Here is a 17,332-nt window from a genome sequence, read left to right on the forward strand (position 1 = left end):
CCTTTCCTCCTGATATCATTTAACTTTTTCTCTAGCAACCTCATTTTCTGTAAGCTAGAAGAAAGGTTGAGATGTTTGATTTGATAGCAAGACTCCTTCATACTTTACAAGGTGCTCTCCATTTGTTTCCCATCAGGAAGAACATAATATTAAATATTGAACACGTAAGATTAATTCTGAAATGAATAATATTAAGTTGTCCCAGTATCAGTGATCACCAAAATTTCAAGTGTCTTCCAGCTTCTTTATTATAAAGTCCATTTTCCCCTTTTGAGATTAATAGGTATTATGTGGGGTAGAGACTTTGGAACTTTTTAGAGAAAACAATTTACAAATCCATTCATTTATGTGGTCAGAGTAATCATCCGGATCATTCTGGTACCTATTGCTTCAAATGCTTCGTTGAATTAAATACTAACTTAATTCAAAGAACAGTAAAATTCTGGTCTTTGTGGAGTTTGGGCTACTTTAGAGTTCCTGTGGATAATTCTGATAAAAGCAGTGATGCATTCTCCAAGGTCTTGTGATGTATGTTTTAAGAAGAGTTGATAAAAATCCAGGAGGAGTTTTCTATATTAACTAGGACACCTTATCTAAACTCCCAGCTCCATTCTAATAACAGAAACAACTCAAGAATATGTAATACTGTATGTAATCTCTGAAAGTTATCTTGTCTCTGGCTCATAGCATAGATATCTGTGGGTATGAGCTCATCTCTTTAAGCTCATAAACTCTGCTAGGCAAGAGCTATGTCAACTTTACTCTATATAACAATGGCCACCTTAACTCCCACAAAAGAACTATCAAAGGGCATCATCTATTCCACAGACAACTGTAGTGTTCTAAACAGACAGCCTGTAACCCCACTTCTCAAAAGGAGACAGTTTTTAGTAAGGCAGTCTAAGTCAGTGTGTGGTATCAATGATTTTGTTATTGGACGAAGTCAGGGTGGGGGGTTCTTTTTCCCATTGGATGTTGGGGGTGGAATCCTTATAATACCTTGAGAAAAAGAATTTTCTGAGACTCACAAGGGAGAATGAGTGATTTTTATTTGTGTGGAATTATATCCCTCGATTTCCAAAGTCCAATTTCTCTTAGTCCAGTCATAGAAAAAGTGTAGCTGGTGTTTCAATAAAGCTAGGAGCAAAGCCAGTGTCCAGAGTTTCCTATCCATCTTGGAGCCAGGTCCAGTGTGACATCAGGCTAGCTGCAGTCTATTAGTCTATTGTGTGTGTGTGTGTGGGGGGGGGTGTTCACATGGCTGTGGGTCATGAGAGCTAATACAAACCCAGAGTCACACAAGTCCCAAGAGTCCCAAGAGCAGCAAGAGGAACCAAGAGGGCAAGTTCCTTTGTTTAGGGAATTAAGTATTTCAAAGATCTGTGTTTGCAGTGGCCACGCTCATTCTGGTCAATGACCTTTGTTCTTAGGTGTGACTGACAACAAGCAACTTCCTTACGTCACCCCTACTTTACTGTGCATGCATCTATCTCCCCTTTGTTGGATCCCTGGGGAATGTAAAGTTGTAGCTCTGGTGAAGCTGTCCAAATGACATGCCTATAATATCTGGCCTTCCCTTTGCTAATTTCCTGTTATCAATAACTAATTAAATATCAGCTTTTGTTTGAATCATCAAATTACTATTTGTTTTGACCCTGCCAGTTGATGTGAATTTCATCAGAGTCAGCAGTCTAAGAGTCCAAAACAGAAGCTGCAAGGCAGAAGTTTCGTAGCATTTTTTTTTCCCACATTCTACTGGTCAAAAGCAAGCATAGGACCATTCAAGGTTTAAGGGGAGGGGAACAGGCAAGGCCATGATCACCAGGAGATGAGGCTTACTGGTAGTGATGGTGGGGACATATTTTGAAAGGAGCTACCAGGCCAAATGTAAATTCAGATATATAGTGTTGATCATCCTGGTCCTTTCCTCAAAATCATGTGGGTCTGGATCATCTATATAATGTCAAACCTAGCCATAATCACCAATTGTGACACACTCATTTGCATTGACTATTATATGGCCCATCATTACTTTGTGTTAGATATTTTTGCTTCGCCCTGGCCGGTTTGGCTCAGCAGTTGGAGTGTCCACCTGCGGTCCGGAGAGACCCGGGTTCAGTTCCCGCTAAGGGCATGTACCTCGGTTGCAGTTTGTCCCCGGCCCTGGTTGGTCGCGCAGGTGGCAGCCACTCGATGTGTCCCTTTCACATCGATGTTTCCCTCTCTCTCTCTTCCTCTCTCTCCCTCCCACTCTATCTGTACAAAAAATGGAAAAATGTCCTCGAGTGAGGATGAAAAAAAATAAAAATAAAAAGTAGTTTAAAAAAAAAAAAAAAAAAGATATTTTTGCTTCAACAGCTTCTTCCTTATCAGAGCCATTTTATTTCGACTAAAGGGAAAATAATAGGGGAGTGAAATGTGCACTCAAAAATTACTTATGGAGAAGAAAAAATAGCGGCGGAGTTAATGAAGCTACACAGACCATCTCCCAGGACCAAACTGGATTTACAACAAAAATAAAGACAAATCATCAGGAAGGGGCAACCGAAAGGCAGCCTGGAGGACCACATAACCAGGGACCCTGACTCAATCCTGGTAGGCTTGCGAGGACGCGAGAGGAGGCCGGGAGCCTACGGTCCGCAGCGGCCTGGGCTGGGACCAGCAAACTCGGCTGGGACCAGGGGGCTCGATGGGAAGCTGCTGCCAACTCGGCTGCATGCTAAGCCCTCGGCTGGTGCCGCACAGACTCAGTGGGACCAGGGGACTCGGCGGGAAGCTGCTGCCGCCTCAGCTGTGACCTCGGCTAAGTCCTGCGAACTCCACTGAGGGCTACACCCTCTGCTGGTGCCGCAGACTCAGCTGCCCTTAACTGGGAGCAACTCCATCGGGTTAAAAGTCCCAGCAGGTTCCACAGCGCAGAGCCGGGACAGAGGCTAAATGGGCAGCAGCCACTCACCTTGGGCTCCGTCAGAGGGAAGGCAGACTGGACTGGAACTGTGTGGGGACACTCGGGATTTGGAGGGTGCTCAGAGCTTTTGCTGAAAGCAGCCATGCAGGACTGTGGTCATCTTACTCCTTCCCAGGGCCCTGGGGAGAGGAGGCGGCCCCTCCCTCTGAGATTCAACCCTACCTGGCGACCATTGAAATGCTAATTGAGGCCCATTAACAACCAGCATCTGCCCCACCCTTGGGAAATCCTCTTAACTGAGCACCTGAGGGAGTTTTTCAGGCAGCTCAGAAACCAAGGTTCTTCAGGTGACCTCTACTAATAGCCTCCAGGCAAAAAAAGCTAGAGGAAAGTTAAGACTTGACAGTGGTGATTAAAGTGGGTCCTCCCTGCCTCATCCAAACTCAGGAGAGGGAGCCACACACAGCAGAACACCAACACCCACAGGGAAAATTTGGCAGACTCCAAAGCCCACTGTGATAGCCAAAATGGTGAAAAACAGAAACAAAAGCCAAATGAAAGAACAAGAGACCTCTACGGAAGATGAGATAAATGAGGTGCAGTTAAGCAAGTTAACAGAACTAGAATTCAGAGCCATGATCTTGAGGAAGCTCAACAGCATGTGTAAGGACATAAGCACCATGAGTAAAGACATAGGAATGTTGAAAATCAACCAGATGGAAATTAAAAACGACATATCAGAAATGAAAAACACATTGGAAGGTCTAAAAAGCAGAGTAGAGAAAGCTGAGGACTGGATCAGTGAAATAGAAGACAGGGTAGAAAAAAAACAACCAATCAGAAAACCAAAAGGAAAAAAGGATTAAAAAACAGGAAGACAGCTTAAAAGAACTGCGGGACAACTGGAAATGTAATAATATTCACATCATAGGAGTCCCCGAAGAAGAAGAAAATGAGCAAGGGTTAGAGAATATATTCAAAGAAATAGTTACAGAAAACTTTCCTAATTGGGTGAAGAAAGAAGGCATTCAAGTTCAAGAAGCACAGAGAGCTCCAAGTAAGAAGAAACCAAACAGGGCCACACCAAGACACATAGTAATCAAACTGCCAAAAATTAAAGACAGAGAATCCTAAAAGCAGCAAGAGATAAGCAACAGGTTACCTACAAAGGAACCCCCATAAAGCTCTCAGCTGACTTCTCAAAAGAAACACTACAGGCCAGAAGGGAATGGCATGAAGTAATCAAGGTCATGAAAAACAAGGATCTGAATCCAAGACTACTCTACCCAGCAAGGCTGTCATTCAAAATAGAAGGTCAAATAAAGAGCTGTCCAGACAAAACAAGGCTAAGGGAATACATTAGCACCAAACCAGCACTGCAAGAAATGTTAAAAGGACTGCTGTAATCAGTAGAAGAAATAAAAAATATATATATAACCAAACTAAACAAAAATGGCAATAAATAAGTACATATCAATAATCACCTTAAATAACTACATATCAATAATCACCTTAAATGTAAATGGACTGAATGCGCCCATAAAAAGACACAGAGTAGCTGATTGGATAAGAAATCATGACTCATCTATATGTTCTTTACAAGAGACCCACCTCACAACAAAAGACTCACACAGGTTGAAAGTGAAGGAATGGAAAAAAATCTTCCAAGCAAATGGAAAGGAAAAAGAAGCTGGCACAGCAATACTCATATCTGATAAAATAGACTTCAAATTGAAGGCCATAACTAGAAACAAAGAAGGCCACTACATAATATTGAAAGGATTTATCCAACAGGAAGATATAACCTTGATAAACATATATGCACCCAATATAGGAGCACCAAAATATATTAAAAATCTTCTGGAGGACTTCAAAGGAGAAATCCACAGCAATACAATCATAGCAGGGACTTCAACACCCCGCTGACATCACTGGATAGATCCTCTAGACAAAAAATTAGCAAGGAAACAGAGACTCTAAATGACGCACGAGACCAAATCGATTTAATAGATATCTACAGAGAATTACACCCCAAAACTACAGAATTCACATTCTTCTCAAGTGCACATGGGACATTCTCAAAGATAGACCACATGTTAGGGCACAAACTAAGTCTCTACAAGTTCAAGAAGACTGAAATCATATAAAAAATCTTCTCATCACAATGGCATGAAACTAGAAATCAATTGCAAGAAGAACATACAAAGACATTTGAACACATGGAAGCTAAATAGCATGTTATTAAATAATGAATGGGTCACCGAGGAGATCAAGGAAGAAATCAAAACTTCCTGGAAACCAATGAAAATGAACACACAACAACACAAAATCTATGGGATGCAGTGAAAGCAGTTCTGAGAGGGAAGTCCATAGCACTACAGGACTACCTCAAAAAAACAAGAAAAATCTCTAATAGACTATCTAACCTTACAACTTAAAGAACTAGAGAGCAAACAAAAAGAAAACCCCAGAGCAAGTAGAAGGAAGCAAATAGTAAAGATCAGAGCAGAAATAAATGACATAGAGACCAAAAAAACAATTCAAAGGATCAATGAAACAAAGAGCTGGTTCTTTGAAAAGATAAACAAGATTGATGGAACCTTAGCTAGACTCACCAAGAAACAAAGAGAGAGAACCCAAATACACAAAATCAGAAATGAAAGAGGGGAAGTAACAACTGACACTACAGAAATACAAAGATCATTAACAACTACTACGAACAATTATATGGCAACAAATTCGACAATCTAAGCAAATGGACAAATTTCTAGAAACACACAATCTCCCAAAACTGGACCAGGAAGGGTTGGAAAACTTGAACAGACCAATAACAACTAAGGAAATTGAAGAGGTAATCAAGACTCTCCCAGCAAACAAAAGCCCAGGCCCGGATGGCTTCACGGGGGAGTTTTACCAAACATTCAAAGAAGAACTAACACCCATTCTCCTCAAACTATTTCAAAAAATTCAAGAAGAAGTAAGACTTCCAAACTCGTTTTATGAAGCCAGCATAAATCTAATTCCAAAACCAGAAAAGGACACTACAAAGAAAGAAAACTACAGGCTAATATACCTGATGAACATAGATGCCAAAATCCTGAACAAAATAGTAGCAAATCGGCTCCAGCAATACACCAAAAAAATTATCCACCATGACCAAGTGGGATTCATCCCAGGGATGCAAGGCTGGTACAATATTTGCAAATCAATAAACGTGATAGACCACATAAATAAAATGAAGAATAAAAACCATATGATCATATCAATAGATGCCGAAAACGCCTTCGACAAAATCCATTTCTGATCAAAATGCTCAGCAATGTGGCAATAGAGGGATCATATCTAGACATAATAAAGGCCATATATGAAAGAACTACAGCCAACATCATACTCAATGGGCAAAAACTAAAAGCATTTCCCTTAAGAACAGGAACAAGTTCCCGCTAAGGGCACGTACCTCAGTTGCAGTTTGTCCCCGGCCCTGGCTGGGTTGTGCGGGTGGCAACTACTCAATGTGACCCTTTCACATTGATGTTTCTCTCTCTTTCTCTCTCTCTCTCTCTTTCTCTCTCTCTCTCTCTCTCCCTCCCTCCCTCCCACTATCTGAACAAAATATCCAAAAATGTCCTCGGGTGAGGATAAAAAAATAAATAAAAATTTTAAAAAATCAATGGCATTCTTATACACCAAGGATGAACTCATAGAAAGAGAAACTAAGCAAAAATTCCCATTTACCATTGCGGCAAAAAAATTAAGATACCTAGGAATAAACTTAACCAAAGAAGTAAAGGACCTATTTGCAGAAAACTATAGGTCATTGAAAAAAGAAATAGAGGAAGATATAAAAAAGTGGAAGACATACCCTGTTCATGGATTGGGAGAATTAACATCATTAAAATGTCCATATTACCCAAAGCAATCTATAGATTCAATGCAATCCCCATCAAAATAACAATGGCATACTTCACAGAATTAGAACAAGTACTTCAAAAGTTCATATGGAACCAAAAAATACCTTAAATAGCCACAGCAATCTTGAAAAGGAAGAACAAAGTTGGAGGGATCACATTACCAGATTTCAGGTTATACTACAAAGCCACCGTAATCAAAACAGCCTGGTACTGGCACAAGAACAGGCATATAGACCAGTGGAACAGAACAGAGAACCCAGAAATGGACCCAAGGCAATATGCTCAATTAATATTTGACGAAGGTGGCAAGAGCATACAGTGGAGTAAGGCAGCCTCTTTAATAAATGATGTTGGGAAAATTGGACAGCTACATACAGAAAAATGAAACTAGACCATCAACTTACACCGTACACAAGAATAAACTCAAAATGGATAAACGACTTAAAAGTGACTCGTGAATCCATAAAAATCCTAAAAGAAACTGTAGGCAACAAAATTTCAGACATCATACGCAGCAGAATTTTCACTGATACATCACCTAAGACAACAGAAACAAAGGAGAAAATGAACACATGGGACTACATGAAACTCAAAAGTTTCTGCACAGCAAAAGATACAATCATCAAAATGGAAAGACTACCCACTGTATGGGAGAGCATAATTGCCAATGATATATCAGATAAGGGGTTAATTTCCAGTATATATAGAGTGCTCATACAACTCCACAAAAGGAAGACAAATAACCCAATTAAAAAATGGGCAGAGGAACTAAATAGATACCTCTCCAAACAGGACATACAAATGGCTAAGAGACATATGAAAAAATGCTCAACATCACTAATCATCAGAGAGATGCAAATTAAAACAACAATAAGGGCCCTGGCCAGTTTGGCTCAGCGGTTAGAGCGTCGGCCTGCGGTCTGGAGAGACCCGGGTTCGGTTCCCACTAAGGGCACGTACTTTGGTTGCAGTTTGTCCCCGGCCCTGGTTGGTCGTGCGGGTGGCAGCCACTCGATGTGTCCCTTCACGTCGATGTTTCTGTCTGTCTCTCCCTCCCTCCCACTCTATCTATACAAAAAATGGAAAAATATCCTCGGGTGAGGATTAAAAAAAAATAAAATAAAATAGAAAAATAAAACAACAATAAGGTATCACCTCACACCTATCAGAATGGCGGCCATCAACAAATCATCAAACTAGTGTTGGCGAGGGTGTGGAGAAAAGGGTACTGTAGTACACTGCTGGTGGGAATGCAGACTGGTGCAGCCACTATGAAAAACAATATGGTGTTACCTCAAAAAATTAAAAATTGAACTTTCATTTGAACCAGTGATCCCACTTCTAGGAATATACCCTAAGAAGCCTGAAACACCAATCAGAAAGAATATATGTACCCCCATGTTTGTAGCAGCACTATTTACAATAGCTAAGATCTGGAAACAGCCCAAGTGTCCATCAGTAGACGAATGGATAAAAAAGCGGTGGTACATATACACAATGAAGTACTACGCAGCTGTAAGAAAGATCTCTTATACTTTGAGACTACATGGAGGGACCTGGAAAGTATCATCCTAAGTGAAAGAAGCCAAACAGAAAGACAAGTATCATATGATCTCACTTATTTGTGGAATATAATGAACATAACAGTCTGAGGAATGGGGTAGTCCCAGAGACGTGGAAGTGGGGTACAGACTGACAATCGCCAGAAGAGGGGATGGTGGGGGAGAGATAAACCACAGAACCTGTATGCATGTATGCATGAACAGTGGACATGGACAACAAACTGGGGACAGGGCAGGGAGGGAGGGAGAGGGGGGAATCAGTGGGGGGAAAAAGGAGAAACATCTGTAACAAAAATTAATTAATAAAAAAGAAAATAAAAAAATTACTTATGGTAATTTGAAAATTCTCTGAAAATAACAGAGGTGAGTATAGGAGTTAAAATGGGTATGCAGTCATCCCTCGCCACTTCGCTTGGACTTTGCAGCTTCACTCTATTGCGTTTTTTTCTAATACTATAATACATTTGAAAAAACAGCGATAGAGTGAAGCCTCGAAAGTCCAAGTGTGAAATGATGAGGGAGGACTGTATATAAATAAAGAATCATACTTCGTGGAAATTCATTTATCGTGGTAGAGTCTGGAACTGATTAACCATGATAAACGAGGGCCAACTGTACAACAGTGTGGGGATGGGGAGCTGGTGGATGGATGATATGTACCCTTGTGATATGCATTCTCGAAACCTGTCCAGCCTAGGATCAAAGTGTGTGTGTGGACCAACAGGTTTGACTGATAGGCAGGAAAACTGCCTTGGGTGCATGTGAAGGCTTCGTTTGCATGTGAATAAGATAAGGTTTGCATGACAAAGAGTTGGAAGACCACTTGGCGAGGATAATAGGCTGTAAGCCCAGGCATGGCTGAGTTTGTTTTTTTTTGGTTTTAAAATCTCTTTCCCCTGTAAAAAGCGAGAGACAAGGCTAGGCTGTATGGTTTTCAGAGATGCCATCTCAAGGAAATAATTTTCAAAAATTCACTTGTAACCTGGGGGAACCAATCTGCAAATAAATGGGACTGCGTCCAGAGATCTAAGCATTTGCTCCCTTGCAAAGCTCCCTCTCACTCCAACCAGCGTGTGCTTGTAGTTCATTGTGTTGCACCGATCCCGGCAGGCCGAGAGACGGCACAACAGAACTCTGGTTAGATAGTAGCTGTGTAAGTGCAGGCACTGGACTTAGTTAACCCCAAATAAATATTCAACTCTAAATCATGATTGTGATTCTTTTCCTGGTTCTAGCCCTGGTAGCTGTGCCAGTTGTAAAGGGTAAAGTGATTGCTGCCTGCTGATGTCTTTATCACAGCCATTCTTTACTCCACCTTGGCTGACAGTTCACCTCACTAAAGAAAAACCACTGAGCCAGGCTGGTGTGGCTCAGTAGATTGAGTGTGGTTCCATGAAATGAGAGGTCCTGGTTCAATTCCTGGTCCGGGTACATGCCGGGGGTTGCGGGCTCCATCCCTAGTAGGGAGGGTGCAAAAGGCAGCCTATTGATGTTTCTCTCTCACATACTTGTTTCTATCGTTCTCTCCCTTCTTTTCTCTCTAAAATATAAATAAAAAAACATATTAAAAAATTAAAACCTTTGATAACAAAATGAGGCAGGCTCCATTGCAAATAGATTAATCTATGAAAAAATTAAACCTCTGTATGTGGAAGGATGCTGTAGGGCATTGATATTATATCTTACAAATTCTGTATTTTAAAAAAGTTATATTCCAAAACCTGTTTATAAAATGTTTTGAATGTCCCACGAATGACTAGTGGGTATGTGTGCTTATACCTGCCAAAACCTCATAATGCAAAACAACCATGGACAGCAGTTTGTGGGTAAAAACCCGTCCTCCCCTCCACCCCCAAAAAAAGAATGTGAAGAAAAGGTGTAAAACCTTTAGGAGAGTATTGCCTTAGAGGCAGTCTCATTCTTCTTTGTGTAGCATTTACTAGCCTGTAATTTAATTACCTACTGCTACCCATTTAATGTACCTACTGCTACATTAAACCTATCAATGTACCCGCCCTGTCCCCTCCTCCACCTCTGGGCGGGGCCGCTGCCCCCGCCCAGCCTGGAGCGGGGAGTCTGGAGCCAGGTGACCACCCAGCCCCTGGGAGGAGAGGAAGGCTGGGCTGATGCTGTCGAGAGCCACGCGCAGGTGCGAGGCCAGGGCCGCTGGCGGCATTGGATGGAGGGGGTAGGCGGACCACCGGGCACACAGGGCCCCTCGCCAAAACGCCCAGGTGCTCACATCTGGCCACAAACTTTGCCGGAGTTCTTGCTCTGAGTCAAGGCACCGACCCATAAGTAGAGAGGGATGATGCCGGCTCTGCCGCCCCTTCTATTCAAAAACGCCCCCTAGGATGCGGCTTTCAGAAGACCAGGAGAAAGCTGCCAGACAGCCTTAGCTGGCCGCCTTCTGGGCACGCTGCCCTCATCAGAACAAAACAAGGGTGCTTTGGGAGGTCCTTCCACCGGGGGGCGAATATTTGACCTTGACAACAGCAAGGTTGAGCACAAATTATCTTTGTAGAGTACCAACACCTAAAGAATGGGGTAACAGACTCTGGCCGGTTTGGCTCAGGGGTTAGAGTGTCAGCCTGCGGTCCACAGACACCCGGGTTTGGTTCCCAGTAAGGGCTTTCTGTCAGTTGCAGTTTGTCCCCGGCCCTGGTTGGGTCGTGCAGGTGGTGGTCACTCTATGTCCCTTTCACGTTGATGTTTCTTTCTCTCTCTTCCTCTCTCTCCCTCCCGCTCTACCTGAATGAAAAATTGAAAAATGTCCTCGAGTGAGGATAAAAAACAAAAACAAAACAAAGAATGGGGTAACAGAAGGTTAGAAGAACTCAAGAATTAGGAAGATAAAGGCATGCTGTCTTAGGGGTGGGGGTGGGGGTGGCGGCAGGCTTTTGGCATCTCACCTGCTGCATTTTAGGAGGACCCCTGTGAGCTTTTTGCTGCCCTCTTGGATTGGGAAAGGAATATGGGGGTTGGTTGGGAAGGCTGCCTTATGATTTTTCATCATGCTCTCAGAATCAGCAACAACAGTAACAAATGCAACATATGTTTCAGAACACCGGTTATGCACACTTCTGGGGACCTTACCTCACTTTTAACTGTAATAATGCCCGAGACAAGAAGGTATTATCTCTATTTTACAGATGAAAAAGATGAGGCTCAAGGACAAAACTTGTCCAAGGTCTTAGAGTCAGTAAGCTACGAAACCGGATTAAAACTCAACTCCCAGGCCAGCGTGGTCTGCCTCCCGGTGGGTGGTCAGTGTGCATGAAAAGTGCCTAAAATACGCTTGTTGAAGGATTGTAGGACTGAATGAACAAAATCTTGGATTCTCATTCATAAGTCTCCAGCTATTTTGTCTCCTCCACAGCTCCTCTTCCCTTCAGCTCTAAATGAAAGATCAAAGGGTACAAGTGTGTGATGTTTACAAGATTACTTCATTATTCTTTGATAATTACCCATGTACCCTGGCCAAAATGATTTCAGTTATACAAGATGAATTAGTTCTGCAGAACTGGTTTATAGCAATGTGGCTTTAGTTGACAATAGTATGTATTTGAAATTTGCTAAGAGTAAATTTTGAGTGTACTCAACATAAGGAAATGGTTAAGATGTTGAGAGATAGGTATGTAGACTGGTTTGGTTGTGAATATTTCACAATGAATATGTATTGTGAGTCATGAGGTTGTGTACACCTTACATATATTATACTTTTTAATTGTCAGTTATACCTCAATAAACCTGTGGGAAACATGACTTTAAAAATATCAATGTAGCCCTGGCCGGTTTGCTCAGCGGTTAGAGCATCGGCCTTTGGTCCAGAGACCCGGGATTGGTTCCCGCTAAGGGCACGTACCTTGGTCACAGTTTGTCCCCGGCCCTGGTTGGGTGGTGCAGGAGGTAGCCACTCGATGTGTCCCTTTCACATCGATGTTTCTCTCTCTCTCTTCTCTCTCCCTCCCACTCTATCTGAACAAAAAATGGAAAGATGTCCTCAGGTGAGGATAAAAAATATATATATATATTAATGTAATATAATGTAATATTTCTCACAATTCTGGCTGAGTGGCTTCTCTGGTTTTTGTCTGAACTACTTACACAGTTATATTCAGCTGTAGCAGGGATCAGCAAAATTATCTGTTTTAGGCTTTCTGTCTGTTGCATATTCTTCTTTGTTATCTATTTTATTTTTCACAAACTTTTAAAAAGCTATTCTTAGCTCAAGGGCCCTAGGTGAAAACAGGCTGAAGGCAAGATTTGGTCCACAGGCTGTAATTTGCCAAACCCTAAACCAGAGAGTCAACTGAGCTGAAGGTCCACAGTGGCCTCACTCACTTCTGGTAGTTGGTGAGGCTGTCTCCTGAAGGCCACAGTTCTCCTCCTAGGAAATCCTCCCTTCTCTCAGAGAGAGGAGAAAGAGGCGTCTCATCCTCCACAGGCTGCACTGTCAGTCTGTGGGCAGCACCAAGAGAGTGGGGGTGAAGCCATCAGGCTTGTTAAGACATAGCCTGGGGAGATATGTAACTATGCCACATTCTGTGGATCAAAGGAAGCCACAAGGCCAACCCCGATTCAAGGGCACATACATTCTGTCTCAATGGGAGGAGCTACAGATGTAATGACTGCAGCTAGCCTAATACAGTGGCAGATTTCTACTGTGTGCACCACCAAGGGAGGCCAAGGACTGATGCTAACCTTGGTGTTAGATTAGCTCTCAAAGCCTCAGTCAGATAACTTCAAATTGAGTCATAAAACAATTTATAATTTCTGATGGCAGCTATTGTTCTTACTCTCTCCTTTGCCCATCCGCCCAGCCTGCTTCTAATTCTGTGAGCATGCACTTATTTCCCTCAGTACTTGTTTACAAGTGTCTGCCATGAGATCATCAGCTGTCCAATAGAAGAGACCATGCCCTAACCCTGTGCCTTGCTGGGATATAGATATGTATGGATTTTTTTTTTTTTTTCTTGTACCAAAGGGAATGAAGAAATTTATCTTTATTTGCAGAAAACCTGATTGTATACATAGAAAAGCCAATAAATTCTAGATACACTTTAAATCTAAATATGACTGATAAAATAGTAAAGTTCTAGAAGAAAAATATTGGTATCGAGATAAGTAACACTATTTTAAATAGGACACAGTAAGTGCCAAACATAAAAATTTTGACTTCATTAAAATTAAGAACTTCTGCTCATCAAAAGACTTCAATACGAGAATGAAGATGCAGCTGCACATTGATACAGAAGGAAGTCAAGGGGTTCTTAGTGGCACTCCTCGCAAGACAAATTGTTCATTCATCTGTGTAATTTTTAGGTTAATTATCTGTCCTTACCTAGTTCTTCAGTTCCCTGAAAGCAATAATGTCACATGATTTTGCTCACTGTTTTGTCCTACTGCTTAATATGGTGCTTAAAGTATAACAGGCAGTCAATCACTATTTGGTGAATGAATAATTTAAACTCAATACAAACACAATGAAAAATTAAAACTGAATAATGTATTGGTGCATTAGATAATTTTTATCTGTTAATCTGTCAATCTTCTACAGCAAGAAAATTGAATATGTTTAAAATTTTACCAAAAAAGCAAAATGAATGATAAACAGAAAAATCTTAAAAAGTTGGAGTAAAGCCTGCGAAGACATGAAAATGTGAGGACTCGAACTATATTGTAAAAGTTATTTATATTTATTAACACATAATATACTACTCCTCAATAACTGTTGAAAATAAGATATGTACAGAATTTAATTGACTAGCCTCGCTGATGTGTAAAGTCAGGTTATTTGCTTACTTCACAAAAATAAAAGGAGTTTAACACTCTGGCACTACCTACAAATTCCAGAAGTATAGTGTGCATCAAAGAGTTACATTTCACATTCAAATACTGTTTAATCAATCAAATGGTTAAACTTCTTAGCAGTTTTCCAAACAGATGGCCAAGGGTTAGGAAGCAATATGCTTAATGATAAGTTTGAACTAGCAATCACCTTAAGAACATATTACATCTTAACTTGATTTGTCTATAGATGAAAATCAAAATATAACAACAGTTTGTAATGTCTGCTGTGTATGTTCCAAGGCAGAGTGATTCTGGAGAGGGTTTCTTTTTCTTTTTTTGAGGGTTTCAAATCTATAGTAAATGCTGCTACTAATTGCTCAGTTGAATTTTTTAATATGTGTTTTCTCCCAAATCTCATTGTAACTGTGTCTTCTTCCACTTAATGGAAAGCTTTGACGATCTATTATGTTTAGAAGCATCCAGTGTGTATTTCTAATTGATGATTTGTTATCTCATATTTCTTACTTGACTGTCCACATTTTTCATTCTCTTCAGCACTTTCCTCCAGCATCTCCTGTCTTACTGAACTTGATGGATGGTGATGCTTTTGTGCAAATGCAGGCAGTATTCCCATCTCTCCTCTGCTTCCTTCCATCAGACTGCAGATACATGCAGGACTGACGCTAGGTGATACGTATGTGGCACTTATTTGTTAACAAAGTGTATTCACAAATATTATATCAGTTGATTATTAATATATCAGTCCTGTGTGATGGACACTATCACTGCCTTCATTTGGCAGGTGAGGAAACTGGTGAATAAATGTTCCAGAATACCTCAGATATATTTATTTTTTAAAATATGTTTTTATTGATTTTTTAGAGAGAGACAAAAGGAGAGAGAGAGAGAGAAATATTGATGTGAGACAAGCACCAATTGGCTGCCTCCTACATGCCCCGCCACTGGGGATCAAGCCTGCAACTCAGGCATGTGCCCTGACCAGGAATTGAACCAGGACCTCTCAGTCCATGGTTCAACTCTCAATCCACTGAGCCACACTGGCCAGGCAGAATACCTCAAATTTAATGTGTCCATTTTTATCTCAGTAGCTTCCCATAAAATAAATCTGTTTATTTGCTTGGATTCCTGATTTGGTTAAAGTGGCCCCATTTATCAATAGCCCAGGTTGGACCCTCAATTCTTCCTTTTTCCTTACTCCACATGTCCAGTCAGTCACCAAGACCCTATGGATTCTCTCTCTCAATCTGAGACCCCTGACCTTCTGGTTCTTCCACTGCTCCCCAAAAAGCCTCCTCTCTCACCTTGGTTCGTGCCAGAGCTTTCTGTCTGCTCCCCTGACTTCCAAGTTGCCCATCTAGTCCTTCAGGTTACCATGAGGTCTATCTTCCTCAAACCCAGATCTTTTTTTTTTTAAATTAAATTTATTGGGGGTGATATTGGTTAATAAGATTATATAGGTTTCAAGTGTACAATTCTATGATACATCATCTGTATATTGCATCATGTGCCCACCACCCAAAGTCAAATCATATTTCATCACCATATATTTGACCCCCTTTGCCCTCTACTCCCCCACCCCCTTCTCCCTGCTAATCCCATACTGTTGCTTGTCTATGAATTCTTTTTTATTTTTAATTTTATTTTTGTTACAAATGTTTCTCCTTTTTTCGCCCCATTGACACCCTCCTCCCCATCCCCCAGATCCTGTCCCCGGCTTTGTTGTCCATGTCCATTGGTTATGCGTACATGCATATAAGTTCTGTGTTTTATCTCTTCCCTCCCCCCCTGATCCCCTCTTCTAAGGGTTGTTAGTCTGTACCCTACTTCCATGTTTCTGGGTCTACCCTATTTCTCAGACTGTTATGTTCATTATATTCCACAAATAAGTGAGATCATGTGGTATGTCTTTTTCTGCTTGCCTTGTTTCACTTAGAATAATATTTTCCAGGTCTCCATGACATCTCAAAGGATAAGAGATATTTCTTTCTTACAGCTGCATAGTACTCCATTGTGTATATGTACCACTGCTTTTTTATCCATTCGTCTACTGATGGACACTTGGGCTGTTTCCAGATCTTAGCTATTGTAAATAGTGCTGCTACGAACATGGGGGTACATATATTCTTTCCGATTGGTGTTTCAGGCTTCTTAGGGTATATTCCTAGAAGTGGGATCACTGGGTCAAATAACAGTTCAATTTTTAATTTTTTGAGGTAACACTATATTGTTTTCCACAGTGGCTGCACTAGTATGCATTCCCACCAGCAGTGTACTAGAATCCCCTTTTCTCCACAACCTCGCCAACACTTGTTGTTTGATGATTTGTTGATGGCGGCCATTCTGATAGGTGTGAAGTAATACCTCATTGTTGTTTTTTTTTAATCTTTATTGTTGAATGTAAAATGTATTACTGATGTTGCACATTTTCCCCCATTGACCCCGTCCTCCCCACTTCCGCCCCCCTCCCACCTTTTCCCACACTATTGTCTGTGTCCATTGGTTATGCGTATAAGTTCTTTGGTTTATTTCTTCCCACCCCCCCAACCCCTTTCCCTTTGAAGTTTGTCAGTTTAGCAATGAATTTGTACTTCTTAATCTCTTCACCTTTTCACCCATTCCCCCAACCCCCTCCCATCTGGCAACCAACAAAATGTTCTCTGTATCTGTGAGAATGTTTCTGTTCTACCTGTTCATTTTGTTTGTAGATTCCATTGTTGATAGATGTGTATTCATTGCCATTTTGTTTGTTTATATATTTTATCTTTTTCTTCAAAAAGACCCTTCATCATTTCATATAATAACGGTTTGGTGGTGATGAACTCCTTTAACTTTTTCTTGTCTGGGAGACTCTTTATATGGCTATGGATTCTAAATGACAGCTTTGCAGGGTAGAATAATCTTGGTTGTAGGTTCTTGCTTCTCATCACTGTGAATATTTCTTGCCACTCCCTTCTGGCCTGCAAAGTTTCTTTTGAGAAATCAGCTGACAGCCTTATGGGAACTCCCTTGTAGGTAACTAGCTGCCTTCCTCTTGCTGCTTTTAAGATTCTCTCTTTGTCTTGAACCTTTTGCATTTTGATGATGATGTGTCTTGGTGTGGGCCTCTTGGGGTTCATCTTATTTGGGACTCTCTGTGC

This window comes from Molossus molossus, unplaced genomic scaffold (assembly GCF_014108415.1).
Source record: "Molossus molossus isolate mMolMol1 unplaced genomic scaffold, mMolMol1.p scaffold_m16_p_5, whole genome shotgun sequence".
Classification (NCBI taxonomy): Eukaryota; Metazoa; Chordata; class Mammalia; order Chiroptera; family Molossidae; genus Molossus; species Molossus molossus.